This window comes from Lissotriton helveticus, chromosome 5_1 (genome assembly GCF_964261635.1).
Source record: "Lissotriton helveticus chromosome 5_1, aLisHel1.1, whole genome shotgun sequence".
NCBI lineage: Eukaryota > Metazoa > Chordata > Amphibia > Caudata > Salamandridae > Lissotriton > Lissotriton helveticus.
In genome coordinates, this window is record NC_136065.1 from 1,213,053,635 (window position 1) to 1,213,075,810 (window position 22,176).

Below are 22,176 nucleotides of genomic sequence, written 5' to 3' on the forward strand. Positions count from 1 at the left end.
GGGGCATTGCTGGGAAGCTCTAATACTGGATAAAACTGGTTTGGACCAAATCCATGAGGAAAAAGTTTTTGCTTTTTCTGACATTTCGGTCAATTTAGCGTTTTCGGGGGCCTGTTTGGGGGCTTCCTGGTGTTTGTGGGTGGGTTTCGGGGTCTGGGAGCACTGCTGGGTATGGATAGTTTTGATAGCAAGAGGTTTGAAGAAAATCCATGGTGGCAGAGGGGAGTTAGGGCCTAGCTGCAGAGCGCGCGCGGAGTGATTTTGGAAATTGCCCAGAAAATGACTAAGTGCCCATTTTTGTACTTTTGCTTTTTGGCTGTTTGGGGGTCTTCTACTTGTTTTTGCCAGGGTTGACGGCTCTGGGGCCATTGCTGGGAAGCTCTAATACCGGATAAAACTGGTTTGGACCAAATCGGAGGCGAAAACTTTTTTGCGGTTTTGCTGACTTGCTTGTCTTTGAGGTGCTCTTTGGGGGTGTTCCGGGTGTTTGTGGGTGGGTTTTGGGGTCTGGGAGCACTGCTGGCACAGTCTAATTTTGATTGCATTTGTTTTTCAGTAAATCCATGGTGGCAAATGGGAGTTTCGACCTAGCTGCACAGCGCGTTTGGACAGAAAGCCGAAAAATATTGTAAGTATGAGATTTTCTATTTTTGGTTTTTGGCTGTTTGGGGGTGTTGTGCTTTTTTGCGGTGGGTTGGCGGGTCTTGGGGCATTGCTGGGAAGGTCTAATACCGGATAAAACTGGTTTGGACCAAATCCATGAGGAAAAAGTTTGTGCTTTTTCTGACATTTCGGTCAATTTAGCGTTTTCAGGGGCCTGTTTGGGGGGCTTCCTGGTGTTTGTGGGTGGGTTTCGGGGTCTGGGAGCACTGCTGGGTATGGATAGTTTTGATAGCAAGAGGTTTGAAGAAAATCCATGGTGGCAGGGGGGAGTTAGGGCCTAGCTGCAGAGCGCGCGCGGAGTGATTTTGGAAATTGCCCAGAAAATGACTAAGTGCCCATTTTTGTACTTTTGCTTTTTGGCTGTTTGGGGGTCTTCTACTTGTTTTCACCTGGGTTGACGGCTCTGGGGCCATTGCTGGGAAGCTCTAATACCGGATAAAACTGGTTTGGACCAAATCCATGAGGAAAAAGTTTTTGCTTTTTCTGACATTTCGGTCAATTTAGCGTTTTTGGGGGCCTGTTTGGGGGGCTTCCTGGTGTTTGTGGGTGGGTTTCGGGGTCTGGGAGCACTGCTGGGTATGGATAGTTTTGATAGCAAGAGGTTTGAAGAAAATCCATGGTGGCAGAGGTGAGTTAGGACCTAGCTGCAGAGCGGGCGCGGAGTGATTTTGGAAATTGCCCAGAAAATGACTGTGCCCATTTTTGTACTTTTGATTTTTGGCTGTTTGGGGGTCTTCTACTTGTTTTCGCCTGGGTTGACGGCTCTGGGGCCATTGCTGGGAAGCTCTAATACTGGATAAAACTGGTTTGGACCAAATCGGAGGCGAAAACTTTTTTGCGTTTTTGCTGACTTGCTTGTCTTTGAGGTGCTCTTTGGAGGGGTTCCGGGTGTTTGTGGGTGGGTTTTGGGGTCTGGGAACACTGCTGGCACAGTCTAATTTTGATTGCATTTGTTTTTCAGTAAATCCATGGTGGAAAATGGGAGTTATGACCTAGCTGCACAGCGCGTTTGGACAGAATTGAAAGAAGGCCGAAAAATATTGGAAGTATGAGATTTTCCATTTTTGCTTTTTGCCTGTTTGGGGGTGTTGTGCTTTTTTGCGGGTGGGTTGGCAGGTCTTGGGGCATTGCTGGGAAGGTCTAATACCGGATAAAAGTGGTTTGGATAAAATCCATGCTGTTGGCAATTTTTGTAATTTAGGGTTCGTTAGGGTTAGCACTAGCAGCAGTATTCCATGTGTTTTGGGGTGTTCTAGATTTTTGCAACTGGGTTCTGGGGTCTTACAGCACTCGTGGGAATGTGTAATCTTGGTTGCAAGTTGTTTGAAGAAAATCCATGGTGGCATTTTTTGTAATTTAGGGTACGTTAGGGTTAGCACTAGCAGCAGTATTCCATGTGTTTGGGGGTGTTCTAGATTTTTGCAACTGGGTTCTGGGGTCTTACAGCACTCGTGGGAATGTGTAAACTTGGTTGCAACTAGTGGTTTGAAGAAAATCCATGGTGGGAAAGGGTGGATTTTGCCTAGTGAAAGAAAGCGTTTGCCAATATTCTTAACTTAGGGCTCGTTAGGGTAAGCAGTATTGTATTGCATGTGTTTGGGCGGGGATTATAGATTTTTACGACTGGGTGGGGTCTTGGAAAACTTGTTGTAATGTCTAATTTTGATTGCAAGTCGTTTGAACATAATCCATGGTGGGAAAGGGGGGTTTTGGCCATACTTTCTGACTGCGTTTTGACACGATTTGAAATTAGGCCTCTGTGAGGTAGCAGCAGTATTCTGCATGTTTTTCGGAGGGTAATGGGGGGTGTTCTAGATTTTGGGGATTGTCATCTCTGAAAGTGACAGTATAATTTTTGCACTACACAGCGTGCCTTACATATTTTTTTCTCCGAGGTGTCTTTAACACTTACTGTTGTATTTTTCCATCATCAATTACAGGCAGGCTTTTACCCTGTGCCATCGATGTACTACTCAGGCGTACAATTAGCGATCCGCAAATCCGCATCAGGCAGGCATTGGACAGTGTGTCTGGTCACCAAGATTGATCGACGGAGCATCCGATGGAATGAAGGAGTACCGCGAGTAAGAGGAATGGCTGGATGCATCGACTTCACAAATTCAACGGGACCACTACAAAAAACAGTAACAGTATCCAAAATTCTCCTTATCTTTTCAATGATATTCTTGTGAACTTGAACTTACTTCTACGAGTGTGACTCTGTGCGTTTGTTTGATCTCTGCTTCAAATTCATCCCTCCAGCTATTTGATACGTCTTTGCTATGTTTAACACTAATTTAATGTTCTAAGTGTTTATTGTCTGAGGGCAGAGAGGCAAGTGAAATTGCGTAATGACTGCAGCCCTGTACTGCCAAGTTTGCGAACTTGTTCCTTCGTAGTTACTAGTAAGTTGCAGTAAGTAGTAGTGCTACTTTTCAGTAAGCTAACCATCCATTTACCAAACAACTTCTCGCATGCAGTAGTGCACTTTCTTTATGTCCCTTTAAAGGTTTATCGATATCTTCAAATACAAAGATTTGTTTCTCTTCATTTGTTGTTTTACTGACCATGTTGTGTTTTTTTTCCTCTCTACCAAACTTTCCCAAACCCCCCCCCCCCCCCCCATTCCTATCCAATTTTCAAACCCTAACCCTCTTCCCCCGGGCTGTGTGGTATTCCATTGATGTGTGACTGACAACAACAATACATTTCACACACTTGCTGGGGAGGATAAGGTCAAAGCAACCAGAAGTTCATGTGCGCCATCCTGGATTGATAATAAGAACATCCTCCTCCTACACGACGTGAACAATCTAATGCTTAATGCTTACCTTATGTTGGCACTGCTTAGGCTACAATTTAGGGCACTGTTCTGTACCGTACTATCTATTGTACTGTTTCTAATGCTACGCTCAGGCCACTCAATGTTTAATTTCCTCTTTTTTTCATATGGTGATTCTGCCAGTGTGTACCACTACCAGCACAACAATGATATTGCATCCGTCGAGGATTCAAGTCAACAACCAACCTTATTCACCAACCGTGATTCGCAAATCACAGGTAAGATAAGCATATTGGGGAGGTAGTAGAATAATGGGCTAGGACTACGTTTGTAGGAGAGCAGAGACTAACAGTACTACTAGTAAAGTACAGTAGTAGGGCTACTGATTTGACTAACTCAGTTACTTGCATTTAGGTACATTTAGGACAAGATGTTTCATTCATGCTGGTAAGTTTGAAAAACCAAACGTCCAGTAACCACCGCCAACCCCCACACAAAATAATATGAGCGCTTATACTGTGTTTTTGAATGAAAAATATAATTATTGAGAAAAATAAATCATGGATGTTGTTGTCACAAAAATAGAATTACCCTAACTCACCCCCCTCCATAACCAAACCAATGTCCAAAAATCAAAAAGTACCCTTTCCCAAAAACCCAATTCCCACCCCCCCAACAGTCTTTAAAAAAGGGACAAGGGACAGTCACTTCCTCCGGTGGCGTTTAGCGAGCTGGTGCTGCACGTCCCGCAGCTCTTTGCGGAGGTCCCGGACCTGGCGCTCCAGGTAGTCCACTCGCTTTCGGAGGCGGCGCTGGCGTACCATCCAGCCTCTGGGGGGGGCAGCTGTTGTTTTTGCTGCTGTGCGGCGGCGGCGGGAGGCTGTCGGGCCACGGCTCTGTTTGGCTGGAGGCTTGTGGCTGGTGGACCCGGGGGCAGTGGAGGAGGATGTGGAGGTTGTTGTAGTTTCCTCCTCATGCTCCCGAGCCCACAACCGTCGATACTCGACACAAATAGCCTCCAGCTTACGGGCCCTGGCCCGGACAGCCATCTCCTTACGGGTGAGCCTTTTGGGAGTAGCATCTATGAAAAAAGAAAGAAAAATACTGTAGCCAATAGTCTTTAACATAAAGTCAAAATAATTCAACAGAAAGTTGACACTCAGTAACACCAGCATAAGTAACACCAGCAAGTAGCAAACACAGTATAAAATTTTTAAGATAACGGACCAGGTTTTTTTTGATTGTCGATCCACAACTGGCGCCTATTTATAATTTCTAACCACTATTTTGAGCATGCCCCAGATAGGAGGAAGAACCTAAACCTCCAATTAGGACCAAGATCCAAACATAATTGATACAGCAGATATCTGTGCACACGTCGCCTTTTACAGAGTAAATGCTGTTGGTAATCAAACAACACAACCAGACAAACAATGTGGAAGTAGTCTTGATAGAAGTTTTTCTTCAATTCAGATTTTATCCACCACGCCCAGCCAACACGTGTTTCGTCAAGGCTAGTAGCCCGCAACTTCATCAGGGCTCCCGCGGGCAGCGGTTCCAAAGCTATTGCCACAATGGCTAGGTGCTCTCAGCCGGTTCTAATTCCGACCCGGCTACCGGGTACTGTCTAGGTTCTAGCTGAAACACTTCTGTCAAGACTACTTCCACATTGTTTGTCTATTGGTTGTGTTGTTTGATTACCTACAGCATTTACTCTGTAAAAGGCGACGTGTGCACAGATACCTGTTGTAACAGTATAACATTTTGGCATGTATCTTTCCGTCGTCTTTGTAAGCCCGTGACATTACTGGGAGTTTCAGGAATTCCACTAGCAGCACTATGGGTGGACTCACTACTACATACATAGTCAGAGAGTACTAAAAAAAGGCCTTTTTTTACTTTTTTTCTCTTGGGTTGCAAAAGAAATCACTGGTACGTGAACTTGTGCTCGCCGTCATAATGGCAGCTCACTCTGCTTTCACCCAAGAAATACAGACACAGGCCATGGTGATGCAGACTCGCAGTACTTTAAGCAGTACATGCAAGTGGGGATCTGAATGTCTTACTTTTCTATAGGGGTGGCACTGCCACTGGCCATACTTCTTCCACTCAGCGTCTGCTCTACTACATCATACACCTCTGCTATCGACGAGGAGGATAAAGAAGATAACATCCAGGCTTCGAAAGTACGTCTATGATTCTTCTTGATGTCTCAAATGTACCAAAATTTATTTTTGTCAAAAACCAACTAACACCCTTTTCATTATATTTTGGAAAGCGCTGTCTTCTTATGTTGAATTGCATTCAACAAAACCATTCTTTACAGTCATAAATATTAAGACTCGCTCGTCCTTCGTTTCACCCTTCTTTAACTTTTCGTTCTTCACATCCCTAAACTTCATCTGATATGACTTGGCTTCACAAATCACAATAAAAATTGGCCAGCTGAGTTGAAGTGAAATAGAGGATGCCATTGGCTACCAGAGAAGTACCGCAGCTAATGCTATTAAAAGTCAAGGTTGACTGTCTTCTACGTGATAGTCCAAAAAGTAGTTCTAAATTAGTAAATGTTCTTGACAGTACAGTGTACTTATACTAGTGTACTGTGTACTACTGTACAGTACATCATACACTCCTTTGCGAGGCTACTCAAAAGAATTTCAATAAGTAAGGAGTATAATAACTTACCACCGTCCACCGCCGCTGAGTCTTCCCCCCAGCTCCTCCTGTTGGCACCGCCCCATCCTGAGTGGACCCCTCCGCACTGCTGGCCCCGGCAGTGGTTGTCATCTGTGCCGCGTCAGATGTTGTGACGTCTAGGAAAAACATGTCATATTTTCAGATGCCATACACAACCCCCTATTTTGTCTCGTAACAGAAGAAAATGTTACATAACACATTTTTTTTATTACTGGGATTGAAAAAAAGTAATGGTTTTGGGGAGGGTGTTAACCTTTTATATGCTTATTCCATTAAATGCTACACTTGTTCTTATGACAACTGATGAATGCTTGCTTAACGGGCACCATTTTTCTCATTACAGAAAGAAGATTCCATTGCCCTTCTGCCAGACAATTCTCCAACTACTAGTAAGTCATCACCAGCAGTACTGTGTTTTCATTTCTTAATTGAAAATAAAACTTTAAAACTAACAAACACTGTGTGGTTTTTGTTTACGAGTGAGTGAGCGGAAAGGTTTGAACTACTGCACTTGGCAGTCATGTTTCAGGGACTCAGATAGGCCGGGACTCGGAGGTAGTCTTCTTCTGTTCTTCTGGGTCGTAAAAATCATTGATCAGACATTCTAGATAGTCGGTCAGGGGATTGGGGGTTCCACTTCTGTTCGGACTGAGGTATGTTGAAAGACGAACTGCACCTATCATCTTGTCCATACTTCTTTGTGTGCAGAATAGTCCCTGAAACACTAGCGGTATGGGATGTGCTCCTCTCAAATCAAAAAGGACACTGCTACCTTTTACTTGGTGTAAACAATTACATTTTGTTGTTGCAAATTGTCAAAGCACTTACATTAAGAAGACTGGAATAGACAGCAAGGGCAACCCAGAGGACTACACTCAGTGCCTAGAGCTATTGCTGTATCAGAGTTTTGTTTCACACCGTTTGCCCAATGGGCAAGCTTAGCTACCTACACAGACCGACTCATAATTGTAAATAGTAGTAGCACAGAGAGTGATGGTAGAGGCAGGATAAGAATGTAGAAAGTAGTCTACATTAGAAGAAGATCCAAGACTATTTTGTAAAACATAGAATTATTAGGAACCAGTTTATAATAAATAGGGGCTATAAAAGTTAGGGAAGTATAAGTATTAAGATAACAAAAAGGCAATTTACTGGGGCCAGCAGAAGAGCCTGGAAGGGACTGCTCCTGTCCAACTTCTGCCACCGGAGTCTCTGTCGCTGCCGTCGCCTTGCCCCTGGGAGTTGCTTCTGGTGATCATGAGATAAAGAAACACAACATGGATGATTGTTTTTTGGGAAATATTTGATTTCTTTGTACTCAATATAAAATTATGTCGGGAAAACAAATTAACATCAATTGCATCTGATCTGGTCAACTAAGAGGATAGTAGTACAGTATTGCAGGATTCTCAGACCGTCTAATAGGAAAGTTATGTAATTCACTAACTACATCAACAACAAAAAGGTTCTACTACGACTGCCATCACTCAGCAGCACGAGACGTCGCGTGACAGACACAGTCCGTCATCATGATTGCAGACCACTAACAAATGTCCTAGAACAAGTAATAAATAGTATACTCAACGTATCAATCCACCACTATCTCTTCAAAGTGGCAGCAGCAGGAGTACAAAGAAGGACTAGACTTGAGTCTACTGTCTCTAGCATTACGTAGTAATGCTCTCATATGACTAAAAAGTTGCAAACAAGTAAGCATAGTAGCAACGCCAATAACCAGGCGAGCACCTGCAATAACAGAAGCTATTTAAACATTAATTTACCTGCAATGTAATCTAATCAGCAGCATTCGTACTCTTCAGAAAAAAATAGATTAGCAATATAACAGAGCAGAAGGAAAAAAGTAGTTATTAAATAGCTACTTACCAAGCCCAGGGATCTCCACACCAAGCAGGTCGACCAGGTCATGCTCCCGGTCCAAGATGTCACTCCACCGGTGCGTCACTTGATGGTAGGTGCGCCGGACCCCAGACTCCTTATGCATGCGCCGGCACACCGTGTCCCACAGCTGGCGACGCTCCCAGAGGCCGTAACCGGAAGCAATCCGCCCACCTGCTGCCACGGTCTTAGGGAGGTGGACCTGGACAAAAACCAGCAAGGCGGCCACCTCCACCGCACCACTGCTGCACTTCCTCCCCCTCCAACGCCCGCAAGGGGGACGGGTACGTGGGGCTGGGCCCTTCCCCTTGCCCTTGTTGCCTCCCTTAGCCATGGTCCTGGGCACAAGAAGAAGGAAAGAAGAATAGGTGTGAAAAAAATAAGAGAGAGAGCAAAAGAAATAAAGTAGGTAATAAAGTAACAAAAAGTTAAAAACATAGGATTGCAAAGATGTAAGGTGGATAGAAAGGTAGCATGCCCAAAACCATAGCAGTGAATGAAAAACAAGATGGCCGCGCCCATAGAGGACCGCGTGGGTAAGTTTGCGCGATATTTCCCCCGCGAGCAAGCAAAAACGCCCACGAATACGTAATCGCGCGCCGCATACGACGCAAACTTGCAACGAGCGGCCGGAAATGGAAACACGTCACGCAAACAAGATGGCCGCGCCCGTACATGACCTCATGGGCAACCTCGGAGTCGGTGCGCTGCAAGCGGCCCGCGAGGAAGCAAAAAACCGCCCGAACACGCAAAAAAAGAGAAAAGCCGCCCGAACATGCAAAAAAAAAGAGAAATCAGCAAATTCGCACGAATTTGCGGATTGCAAGTTCGATTTCGCGTCCCGCAAATCTCGCGAAATGGAAGAAAAACAAATTTTGGAAAACTGAAAGCACTTAGCAGGTGCAAAAGTTCAAACTAATTTGTAACCATTCCCTGTAGTGCTTCCTGAGGGGCCCCTCCAGAGTTCAGTTGCCTACATTCAACTATTCTCTGACCCTGCTCTGACCCTCAAAGTAGAGTCAGAGAATAGTTACAAGTATGGCACATTGCAACAGGAAGGTCTTACAGCTAAGGAAGCAGGTGCCAGACTTGAAGCACAAATTCAGTGACACATTAACCAGCCCCAAATTAATTCATCTCAGTTGAGGCTGGGAAGGTGTGCTTTGCTTTCCCCCCATAATCTACAGTGGTGAACAAGAGGGTGGTAGTGGTGAACCAGAGGGTGCTGTGATAAACCAGAGGGGGACAGTGATGATCCAGAGGGTGGCATTGGAGAACCAGAGGGTGGCAGTGATGAACCGGAGGGTGGCAGGGAGGAACCACAGGGTCGCTACCAGGCTAGACACGTAGAAACAACATGGTCGCGACCGTTGCAACCACACAAGTAAGTTTGCGTTCCCGAACTAGTACAAAACCCTCGCGAACTGGCAAAACAGCAAATTTGCAAATTCGCACAAATTCGCGAATTTTGCGAATCGCGAGTTCGCAAATCCGCAAATTCGCGAACCGTGAATTCGCAAAATTCGCCCATGCTTATAAATCATTCATCTTGGATTGTCTTAATATTGTCCTCACCAACAACATCATTGAGTTTGGACATTCTTTGTTTCGCCAGATAAAGGGCGTAAGTATGGGCGCATCTGTTGCGCCATCTGTTGCTAATATTTACATGGCTGCCTTTGAAAAGCGTTACATTTACAATGAGATCGCCCCATTTTTTTAATCGGTCTCCCACTGGTCCAGATATATTGACAACATATTTTTTATCTGGTAGCAGTGGGAAGGATGATTTAGGCGAGTTCCTGGAGTGGCTGAATGCTATTGATCGGAATTTGAAATTTACAGCCCAGATTATTAAAGAAAGAGTAGAATTTTTAGACATCTGCATTTTACATAGTGATGGCAAACTAAAGGTAGACTTATATGTAAAACCCACAGCAAGGAACACCCTCTGCATTTTAATAGTTTCCACCCGAGAAACCAAAAGCAAAGCATCCCCTTTTCGCAATTTTTGCGAGTAAGAAGAAATTGTTCAGATCTAATGGATTTCGATAGACAGGCAGCGATTATGAGAAAAAATTTTTTAGACCGAGTATATGCGCATCGTTTAGTTAGAGACTCATACAAGCGAGCAAGATTTTTTGATAGAGACCATTTATTACGACCTAAAGTTAATCCAAAAAAACTCAGCTTGTATGTGTCACGAGGCACTCTACTTTAGAAGTCAAAATTAAACAAATCATTAACAGTAACTGGCACATCTTGAATAGCAACCCCACAGACAATTTCAAATTACCAAAACCACTGTTCGCCCATCGGCGAAACAGAAATATCAAAGATTTAGTTGTACTCTCTAGGTTTGAGTATAAAGCTGCAGATAGAAGCTTTATACAGAAATCTATAGACGGTACTGCACCAGTAAGAGGAACCATAAGATGCTCGTCATGTAAATCAAGTGATACGATCATAAAAGGTGAAACTTTTACCCACAATGGTTACATGAGTCAGGCCACAAGAATGTGGAACTGTAAAACCTCCAATATCATTTATTTTATCCAATGACCATGTGCATTAGTAAATGTGGGAGAGACATCCCGTCCTATTCAAACTAGATTGACTGAACACCGTTCAGCAATCAGAACAAAGAAGGTTATATCACCAATGGTGAAGCATTTTTTAGAGATGCAACACAAACCTAACGAATTCCAGTGGAGAATCCTAGAAAAGATCAGAATCCCAGATCACAAAGGAGGCCTTAAAATTCGTAAAAAATGGTATTCTGGATCTTTTCTTTGGACACCCGTAGGAGAGGCTTGAATAGTGATACTCCTTGGGAGAATGCGATTATATGATTAATCAATCCTTCACGCTATAAATTGATTTGTTCATGGAACCTGTCTGTTTACAATATAGATATCTAATGAAATGGAAATAGTCGTTTTATAATGACAACATTTTCTTAATATGAGGAATAGGTTCTCAGTCCCATTAATATTAGATAACTAGGAGTGAATGACTATGAGATCTAAGTTATTTACTTATGGTTTCCTATGGACTACTCATTGTAGTTTCCATGTATATATATAGTTTTTTCACTGAGTTTGACATCCTTGTGAACATGCCAGCGTCGGTTAAAAGAATGAACTTTATTCTGTGTTCATATCATAGGATCATACACACCTTTTCAAAAGGGCGACGAAGCGATTCGTGGTTTGTGTCTATCTACTGATAGACATAGAGAAAATATTTCTAATTATACCACGTAATGCTTTTGGATGGCCACACGTTTGACTAATTTCTTATTTTTTGTATTTTTCCTTGTGTAGAAATAAGGTCATGCCGCTTTCGTGACGGCTGTTTCTTTTTATTAAACTATTGATGTAGTTAAATGTCCCATCGCTATGTGAAAATCGGTAATAGTAACACGTCACTACATCCTTGGCCAATAGATATAGAAAGGGGACTATATTAAGCTACAACTGAAAGGGTCTGGTTCTCTGGACCACTTCCGCATATGATGTCAGACGCCAGAATCCATCAAACAGACCGGAGCTAATACGCCTACATGACCCGCATTCAGGTATTGAATCGAGCTTCTTTATCCTTTCCCCCTTGCATTCTATCTTTATGCTACCTTAACTGCTCACATTGTGACGTTGCCTTGTTTATCTTCTTTTTTCTCCCCATGACGGCATCGCGTCGTCAGCAATATCCCTGCTACCATCGGGCATATGCAATAAACTGAGGTTCCGTGAAAATCGTTACGGTGTTTTGGGCATTGCCGAATATGGACGAGTTTGGTATCTATGAACCGTAAATGGCGAGTTCGGTAAGTGTACGTGTTTTCACTACACTACCTGGCATGGTTCGCCTCATTTACGTGGTTCTACATCTGGACCCTTGGGTTCCATTTCGGATACGGCATCCATTTTGTTTCTTGCCCTCACGTAGTCAGTGAACAGGCAACTGTCCGCTTCGTGACCTGTTAGTTCCCAAGCCATACGGAAGACGCATATTCCTTTCATACGTCTTTATGACCGGAGGAATGACACTGCAGAGGCAAATGGCTCAGCTTGAGGGTAATCTTGCCGTACCGGCCTATTGTTTCAGCCGTGCACGTGCTGGGATCAAGCTCTTTGATCCTATGATCATGTTTCCAATATTACCCCCACACTCTTCTCCTTTTCTGTGCCTGACTTCCTAGCAGCTGTTCTTGTCTCTTTACTCTTGCTCATTTACAACTCAAGTGGAATGTACCTAATGATGGGAAGATGTGCTTTTACAGTTGGAACTGCTGATGTTAATGTAATTATGTTCCGGGGTTCTGAATACATGAAAGCGATCCTTTTGAATTTTAGTGTGGGAACTGAGCTGTAACCTTTTGCTTACATATTGTGCAATGACAAGATCTTGTATAAAAGAGAGCGAACCACAAACACAATTTGAAGCAGACTCTTGGAACCTACACTCTGTTGTACTTCCCATGACTTTTGCATCCCTGCAGTAATAAACGCTGATCTTTGACGCCGAAGGAAGTCTCCCGTGTCTCTGTCTGTAGTGCGCCAGAACAGGTATCCCACGAAGGTTTTAGGTGTTGTTCCCTGGCACCGCTGGGCCTTAAATAGTCCAGTCCTTCAGTTGGCGCCCAATGCGGGGCGACATCGGCGGTACCGGTCCAAAGCCTGACGATTGTGAGGAACTTCGTGTGAAATCTCAGAGGAAAAGGTGCACCCCGCTTCATCGATCCTGTTGTCGAAATAAGTGGTCCGAAGATTTTTCCCGCGAAGATTCCCGCCTCCTGACGGCTGCGGCGGACTGATGCCCTGACTGTCGACCTGTTTTCGACGCCTGGCGTAGACCTTTCGTACAAGCGAGACGATAGACGGGCCTTCCGGGTGACGCCATTGTATTTTCAGTTAAGTATTTGTGGGTCGCTCCCAGTCCTTAGTTGTTGTCGAGCTTTTTTAAGCTTTGTTGTATGCATGGTTCCATTGCATTTGTGGTTCTTAGTTGTTGGTCCTTAGTTTTTATTTGACAATTGCAATTGCCAAAAACCGAGGGTTTTGTGTTCCACGAAGGATTAGTGCTTCGGTAACCCTTGAAGTTTGATACTAGGTTAGTGTGCACGATGCCTAGCCATAGTGGATTTCTTGGTCTCTTTAAATGTTGCAACAAGGATTTCCGGTTGGAGGACTCGTGTCCGATACCTCCAGTTGGAACTCCGATATATGAGCTCTATAGTCGACATGGTGTGGGTCCTATTATTTATAATAAATATTGGGTCCGTTACACGAAAAAAGATGGTGTCCTTAGTTGGCCACCGCATGGAAGTTTTGAACTTACGATTTTAGATAATCTTGAAGCTAAATTATTCAAAAGGAAAGCTAGACCAGCTATGTTTGATTCTTTTCGGTTGTGGCGTAAAGAGGCCAAGCAGAAAGAAATCAAACAGCTTAAAAAGGATCGAAGAGAAGGTTTCGTTCCGATAATGCAAGTTGTACAACAATGTCAGCGAGATAAAGAAGAAAAAGAAATAGAAGTTTCCACTAGACTACATCATATGAGGATAGACAAATGTTATCCTGTTTTACCAACTAGTCAGGATAAGAAAGAAGAGGATTCGAAGGAGGATCCCCTGTTAGCGTATTTGATGAAATCGCCACCCCCTTATGCACAGGGTGCTACGGCCCCTGTAATTCCTCCTATAGTTCCGCCCGTTGTTCCTCCGGTTGTCCCTCCTGTTGTTCCGGCGGCTGCGGGTCAGCCAGTTGTTGGTCCCACGTTTGTCGCACCACCTGTCTCTATTCCTACTGCTCCTTTGACTGTACCCTCTCTGCCTCTTGTCCCTGCCACCCCGACTACCTTGCCTGCTTCTGCTGTGTCTGCCTTCACTTCAAACGTTGTGGCTCCTGCTCTCCTTTCTCCTTCTGTTCATAATCGTATCCCTAACACTGTTGCTACCCTTTATTCACCGCTTTCTGGTCAGTTATTTCCATCCGATACTTCTGAAACTCCCCAAAGACGGAGTCAGATCCCTAGTGGGAGGGAAAAAGAGACGCTAGTGACAATGGCACATAGGTGGATAAGACATCCTGCCAACTACCCTCCAAGCATGCTTTTCGAGACGTTTTCTCAGTTTAATGAGCCTACACAGAGATTCGTGTTCGAAGAAATGTGTAACTTTTTGAGGGAAGAATGGTATAATAACAATTTAGATAACGTACCGCCCGATATGATTGAACTTCAGAGTCAATTTTTGAGCGGTATGATTGTAGGTGGAGATGTACGACGTGCCTTAGAGCGACTGTTAGCCCATAGGTCGACAGTGCATTCTCGAGTGGCGTTTGATGACGACTCTGAGAATTGGAAAGCGGCTCCTGGTCAGTACCCTATGAGAGAGGTTCCACCGGTATGGATGCCAGGTGATCCTGGTGCTGCCCCTCCGATCCCTCCGCATTTCCAAAGAGTTTGGATACACCTCCCATGGAAGCGATCAGAAGTCTTACAAGTCAAACAGTCCTTACCTGATCCACGCAAGAATCCGGCGGGTTACTACAAGGAGCTGTCTCAATTAGTAGATGCTACTATTATGAACCTTGCCGACATCGACATGCTGTTCGGTAATGTTGTACCACAGCCCGTTTGGGCGAAAATTCGTCAGGAAAATCATGCGAATGAGTTAGGCGGTGATTGGGCTGCAATAATAGCGGCTGATGGCCGACAAGTTGGTGGGGCTAAGCCAGAGCAGGTAATTTCAGATCTGCCCCAGAGAATAATTACGTTCATGAAAACGCTTATGCCGGCGATGAGGGTAAACTGGGATAAATTAGCAGCTTGTAAGCAGAAGAAGGACGAGAGTGTCTCCGATTTCTTTACTAGATTCGAAGAGGCATTTGTCGATCATAGTGGTCAGGATATGGGCACTGAGGGAGGCCAACGGTTGTTTGTTGACAAATTCGTGTTGAATTTGTTGCCAGAACTATGCAACAAATTGAAAAATTCAGAAAGTGCATGGGCTGTTTCAACCACGGCACAGATATTAGCGACGGCTCAATATTATAAGAATAGGGAAAAAGAAGAAAGTGATCGTGTAGATAAGAAAACGAAGGAGCTGAAAACGAAGGTTTTGTTGCAGCAAGCGTATCCTCCGCGTTCAAATCACACTGATTTACAACAGCAATATAGACCACAATCACAATCCTCCAGAATACAGTCACGTCCTGACTCCTCTGACTTTAGATCTATGCTTGGGTATAACCAATGTGCATATTGTAGAAGAGAGGGACATATAAAATACGACTGTCCCGCTTTGCGTGACCGTCTGAATGGTGTGTCATCACGAGGAAGCCGTGGTGGTCCTCAGCAGGCATCTCGAGGTAGAGGCCGCGGTACCATTCACAATCAGAACGATCGCCCTCAGAATTCATCAGATATGAATAATTGTTTTGACCAGCGAAATGCGGGGTCAGTTAGATCAACACAATATCATGTGGACGATTACTACGTTGAACATGAGACTGTTGCAAACGATCATTACTAGGACAGCCACCGACAAAGAGAGGGAGTAGTATCAGTTCCGGTTGATCAGAGCAGGCCTTACGTCGCAGTTGCTACATTTGGCGTAGTCGAGCCTTTTCTGTTAGACACTGGTGCGACGAAAAGTTCCATCATGCATTCGAAACTCCCTGGCGCACCTTTGTCTGGCTTAACAAATGTTTCCGTTGGATTCTCTGGCGCCCCGGTTAGAAATCCTGTCTCCAGCCCTTTGCCCCTCACTATCGGTCCTCGTGAGTTGGAGGCTCCATTGATTCTATCTACTGGTTGTGGTGAGAATCTTTTGGGCTTGGATTTGTTAAAACGGTTATATGCGACATTGTACTGCTCCCCTGAAGGAGTGGAGCTTACATTAGGTCGAAGAGTAATCTCTCCTATGTACTTGTCGATCGATAAACTCCCACCGGAATTGAGCTCCCTTCCTGCGTCTCTATGGGCCACAGGTCCCAATGACGTGGGTCTCTTGGACATTCCACCCTATATGATCAAGCTGAAACCAAATGTGCGACTGCCACGTATACCACAGTATCGTATCTCCATTGAGGGAGAACGGGCGCTATTGGCGATTGTACACGACCTGATCAAAAAGGATGTAGTTGAAGAAACTCGAGGAAATGTGTGTAATAGTCCTGTACTACCAATTTTAAAACGCACTGATCCATCTAAACCTCCTGTGTACCGTTTCATAATCGATTTGAGAGAGGTGAATAAAATCGTGATTCCACAATTTCCCGTGGTACCTGATATCACCACTTTGCTAACCCTGATTCCAGCTTCTGCCTCCTGGTTCACGGTGGTCGACCTAAAGAATGCTTACTTTAGTATCCCGATTGCTGAGGAAAGCAGAGACCTATTCGGATTCTCATTAGGTGGTCGCAGTTTTAGACTAAAACGTGCACCACAGGGCTATTGTGAGAGTCCGTCTATCTACAGTCAAGCCCTCAAAAGTCAACTTGATTCATTCGTATTACCGGCAGGCGCAGCCTTGATTCAGTACGTTGACGACCTGTTGGTAGCTGCTGATACCGAAGATATTTGTAGAACTGCTACAGTATCGTTGTTGCGGCATTTATGTGACTTACATCACAAGGTGTCACCTTCCAAGCTGCAATATTGTTGCCAAGAAGTAACCTACTTAGGTCACTTATTGTCAAAAGAAGGGAGAAGGTTGACCCCAGAGAGAATTGCAGCGATTACCCGAATGACTGTGCCAAAAACTCAGAGAGATGTACGTGCCTTTCTAGGTATCACGTCATACTGCAGACAATGGATCCCAAATTTTTCACTATTGGCGAAACCATTGTTAGCTCTCACGTGCAAGGATGTTCCGACTCCTTTGCCATGGACTGAAGAGTGTCAAAAAGGTTTTTCTGAATTACGTGATGCGTTGTGTTCGGCTCCTGTGTTAGGTACTCCTGATTACAGTAAGCCGTTTACACTGTACGTTCACGAGAGGGATGGTTGTGCGTTGAGTGTTCTGGCGCAACAATTTGGTGACAAACAGCGCCCATGCGCATATTTTTCTTCGACCTTAGACCCAGTAGCTAGAGCTTTGCCGAGTTGTTTAAGAGCAACAGCGGCAGCCGCGGCATCCATTCGACAGTCCGCAGGTCTGGTCATGGATAATATGCTTACGGTGATGGTTCCACATGCAGTTGACACTCTCTTGAACCGAACGAAAACTCAACATTTGACGAGCGCAAGGTTGTCTGGGTATGAGGTGACGTTACTGGCTAGTCACATACGGATAAAACGGTGTAATGTGTTGAATCCAGCAACATTATTGCCGATCAACACGGAGTCAAGTGATGTAGTACCGCATGACTGTTATCTAAGAACTGAAGAGGAAACAAAGGGTCGTATTGACCTAAAAGATACTCCATTGGTAGATCCCGATGGTACTTTGTATGTGGACGGTTCCTGTTTTAAGTTGCCGAATGGTGATGTGACGACCGCGTATGCTGTAGTGACATTGAGTACGGTTGTAGAAACCGCAAGATTGGGTCAGAATTTGGCCCAGGCTGCTGAGCTGATCGCCTTGACGAGAGCGTGTGTGTTGTCCAGAGTGAAACGGGTGAATGTGTTTACCGACAGCCAGTATGCTTTTGGTGTGGCGCATAGTTTTGGGCGATTGTGGAAAGAAAGAGGATTTTTTACGTCGCATGGTACGAAGATTCAGCATGGACAGCTTGTGAATGACCTTTTAGATGCACTCACGTTGCCTAAGCAAGTGGCCATAATAAAATGTAGTGCGCATCGAAAGGTGACAGATGATATTGGTCATGGTAATGCGTTTGCCGACGAAACTGCTAAAGAGACAGCTAGAGATCTGACAAATCGAATGTACGTTGCGAATTCAGTAAGATGGCCAGCAGAGACTAGCATGTGTGAGGACACGGTTGAGAGTGTGAAGGAAATACAGAATGAGGCCACTGAAATGGAAAAGACTAAGTGGAAAGAAAGCACGGGAAAGTTAGACGAGAATGGATGTTGGGTTGACTTGTCAGAGAAACAGAGATGGATGTTACCGGATGCATACGTGCTTGCTGTTGTTACAATGGCCCATGGCACAGCACATATTAGCTCGAAGGGCATATGCAAGTTGTTGTCTCCTGTATGGAAGAATGATGGGATTACTAAATGTGCAGAGAGAGTGGTTAAGAATTGCATGGTATGTTTGATGCATAATCCCGGCAAGGGCACCCCCACTCCACCTGGTCATTTTGCCCCTCCTACATGTCCTTTCGAAGTTATCCAATTGGACTTCATCCATATGGAGAGATGCAACAATTTGAAGTACGTTTTGGTTGTAGTATGTGCGTTCTCCAGATGGATTGAGGCTTACCCCCTTAAGGATAATACTGCCCTATCCACAGCAAAAATTCTGCTCAAAGAGTATTTTCCCAGATACGGCATGCCTCGGATTGTATGGTCGGACAACGGAAGTGAGTTTGTGGGAAGTGTGATGAAGAGTGTGTGTTGTGGTTTGGGTATAGTACAGAAATTCCATAGTGCTAATCATCCTCAGTCAGCGGGTTTGGTGGAAGGATACAATGGCACCCTGAAACTAAAACTTGCTAAAATTCAGGCAACAACTGGTTTATCATGGCCCGACGCTCTGCCTCTAGCTCTCTTATCGACCAGGGCTACTGTACACTCTCGAGTAGGGCTCAGCCCATATGAGATTGTGTTCGGCCGTCCTGCGAACATTTGGGGGGTTCCAAGGCCTAGAGAATTGAACAGACTTGAATATCCAATGTTAATCGACTATCTATATGATCTGACTGCTAAATTGAGTTTGATTCATCAACAGGTCTTTGAGGCTCTGCCGTCACAAACAGAGGGTCCTGGTCACCGGCTCCAACCAGGGGACTGGGTCCTCACTAGAAATTTCGGACGAAAACGCCATCTTGAGCCGAGATTTGTGGGACCCTTCCAGGTGCTACTAGCAACGAGGACGGCGGTTCGACTGGAGGGACGGAAACACTGGGTGCATGCCACCCACACCAAGAAGGTTCCGCTTCCTCTGCCGGCAGACACATGGATACATAAAGGCTTTTCCTCGTCTGAAACTGACGTTCCCCAACGCTTTGTCCCATTTAGCGAAGCTCAAACCATAGGGAACACTTCAGTGTTATCTGACACCCCTGTTGCTTCCTCTCAAACAATTTCCCTTCCTTCAACACTGGGGAATACAAGTACTGAACAATTGCCTGGACCATCGAACACTTGTTCGCCATCCAATCCACTGTTTGAAGATCAGACTCAACCCGGGAGAAGTCGATACTTTCTTCGACCGCGCGCTAAGGACAAATAAAAGAGTACTGTTTTATACCGTTGTCATGAACATTGTGGACATTTTATATTGTGTTTACCTTTTCCTTTCAGACAGCTAAGAGACTATTATTGAAGTGATTCTAATTCACTTAACCTATCATCTGGGTTGGCCGTAGGGCCGTGCGGGTACTTCCTTCTGTTTAGCAGCTATCGACACTAGGTCGGTTTCTTTTGTCGATTTCTGGGAACTCCTGGGAATTGGCAATCGCTACTCAGAACGAAGTGCGTCAAGAACGTCACGGACGGTTTCGTTTAGAGGATGGACTTCTCGAAGCTGTCGGAAAAAGAGAGAATGTTGGCGCAAGGATCAGAAGTGTTTCGTACAAAGTGTTTTCTATTTCAGATCTTTATGTTGTTCCTAACCGTTTCAATGCTACTGGTGGGTGGAGTATATTTTGGGATTCAATTATTATTACCTTCCATTTCACCTACTCCTCCTTTCTACAACCTGAGTTTCGCTTCCACTGTTTCTCCACATTCCTTTCATCTCCTGCCCCAACATGAACAAGTCAGACGTGCAGAATTTAGAAACAATTCCTTTGTGCGACTTTTGCATCAGCATCAGTTGGTGGTAAATACTACAAACTGTTGGGTGTGTGGGCTAATGCCGCATACCATGGACAGGGGCATTCCATATTTGGTTCTCCCGTACAGCCCCCAAGGGTCAGTTCGGGCATTCCAAATCATGTTCCGTAGTGCACTAGATTCCTACCCCCATCGAGAGCCACGCTCAGCAAGCTTTGGTCCTGGCCCGTATCGTAAGTCTCTGGCGACAGCGATTGCTGATCTAGATAGAGACATTTTTGATGCTACGCTCATCCCAAAGGAGGAAGTGCAGGCCTACAAGTACCTTAGTGAGGCTGAGTATAGTATATCAGTGGGTGATAGACAGCTTAAAAGCTCACCTCCAATATGGATTGTACCTCACCTAGGCCACTTTTGTCTGCAAGGTCGTGGCCGAAATAAAAGAGCCCAGCTTGGGAAGAGTGCTTGTGTGGATACTTACGTTCTACCGATGCTTTCTTCCCCTGTCCTTCTGACTGCCAAGGGTACCTATTTTGTATGTTATGACCGAGCATATACGTGGTTACCACACGACTTCTCAGGTACCTGCTATATTGCAAATCTCTTGCCCCCGACTTTCCCTGTTGCCGCCGACTATCACAAAACCAGAGTTGTGAGAGGTGTCATTAGTAAAGAGGATACTTCCGGTCAAGAAGCAGGAGACTTCTTCAAGGGTTTCCTACCGTTTTGGGGCCCTATGGTCAACAGCAGGAATCTGAGACAGTTAACTCGTGTAGTAGAGTCAACTGCTAACATAACTGCAAGTGCCCTTGGTAATCTGACAGCAGAGCTTCAAGCGGACAGGCTCATGACGTTACAGAACCGTATGGTTCTAGACGTTGTTCTAGCGGATAGGAGTGGTGTGTGTAAGGTCATCCATTCGAGCTGCTGCATATTCATACCTGACAACGCTCCAACGGTTTATCAAGCCATCTCCCAGTTGCACAAAATCTCGGAGCCCATACACGTGGACGAGGGAGATTGGACGCTTCTAGGATGGTTTTGGGGTCTAATGTCAACTTGGGGTTGGAAGATTCTGATGATTATAGGGGTTGTCATGACATTTCTGTTCACGTGTTGTCTTTGTGTACAGTGTGGTCCTGCCTTATGTGGCCTTTGTGCTACAACGTGTATAAGAAGGCCATCTGTTTCCAGAGAGGCATTGATGGATAGAATAATGTTCCAGCAACACCTGAATGATCTGATGAATATTGAGATCGACTCTGATTTCGACTAGTGCTTGCCTACATGAGGGCAAAAGGAGCGTCTGAGGTTCCGTGAAAATCGTTACGGTGTTTTGGGCATTGCCGAATATGGACGAGTTTGGTATCTATGAACCGTAAATGGCGAGTTCGGTAAGTGTACGCGTTTTCACTACACTACCTGGCATGGTTCGCCTCATTTACGTGGTTCTACATCTGGACCCTTGGGTTCCATTTCGGATACGGCATCCATTTTGTTTCTTGCCCTCACGTAGTCAGTGAACAGGCAACTGTCCGCTTCGTGACCTGTTAGTTCCCAAGCCATACGGAAGACGCATATTCCTTTCATACGTCTTTATGACCGGAGGAATGACACTGCAGAGGCAAATGGCTCAGCTTGAGGGTAATCTTGCCGTACCGGCCTATTGTTTCAGCCGTGCACGTGCTGGGATCAAGCTCTTTGATCCTATGATCATGTTTCCAATATTACCCCCACACTCTTCTCCTTTTCTGTGCCTGACTTCCTAGCAGCTGTTCTTGTCTCTTTACTCTTGCTCATTTACAACTCAAGTGGAATGTACCTAATGATGGGAAGATGTGCTTTTACAGTTGGAACTGCTGATGTTAATGTAATTATGTTCCGGGGTTCTGAATACATGAAAGCGATCCTTTTGAATTTTAGTGTGGGAACTGAGCTGTAACCTTTTGCTTACATATTGTGCAATGACAAGATCTTGTATAAAAGAGAGCGAACCACAAACACAATTTGAAGCAGACTCTTGGAACCTACACTCTGTTGTACTTCCCATGACTTTTGCATCCCTGCAGTAATAAACGCTGATCTTTGATGCCGAAGGAAGTCTCCCGTGTCTCTGTCTGTAGTGCGCCAAAACAGGTATCCCACGAAGGTTTTAGGTGTTGTTCCCTGGCACCGCTGGGCCTTAAATAGTCCAGTCCTTCAAAACCCCTTTTCGGCTG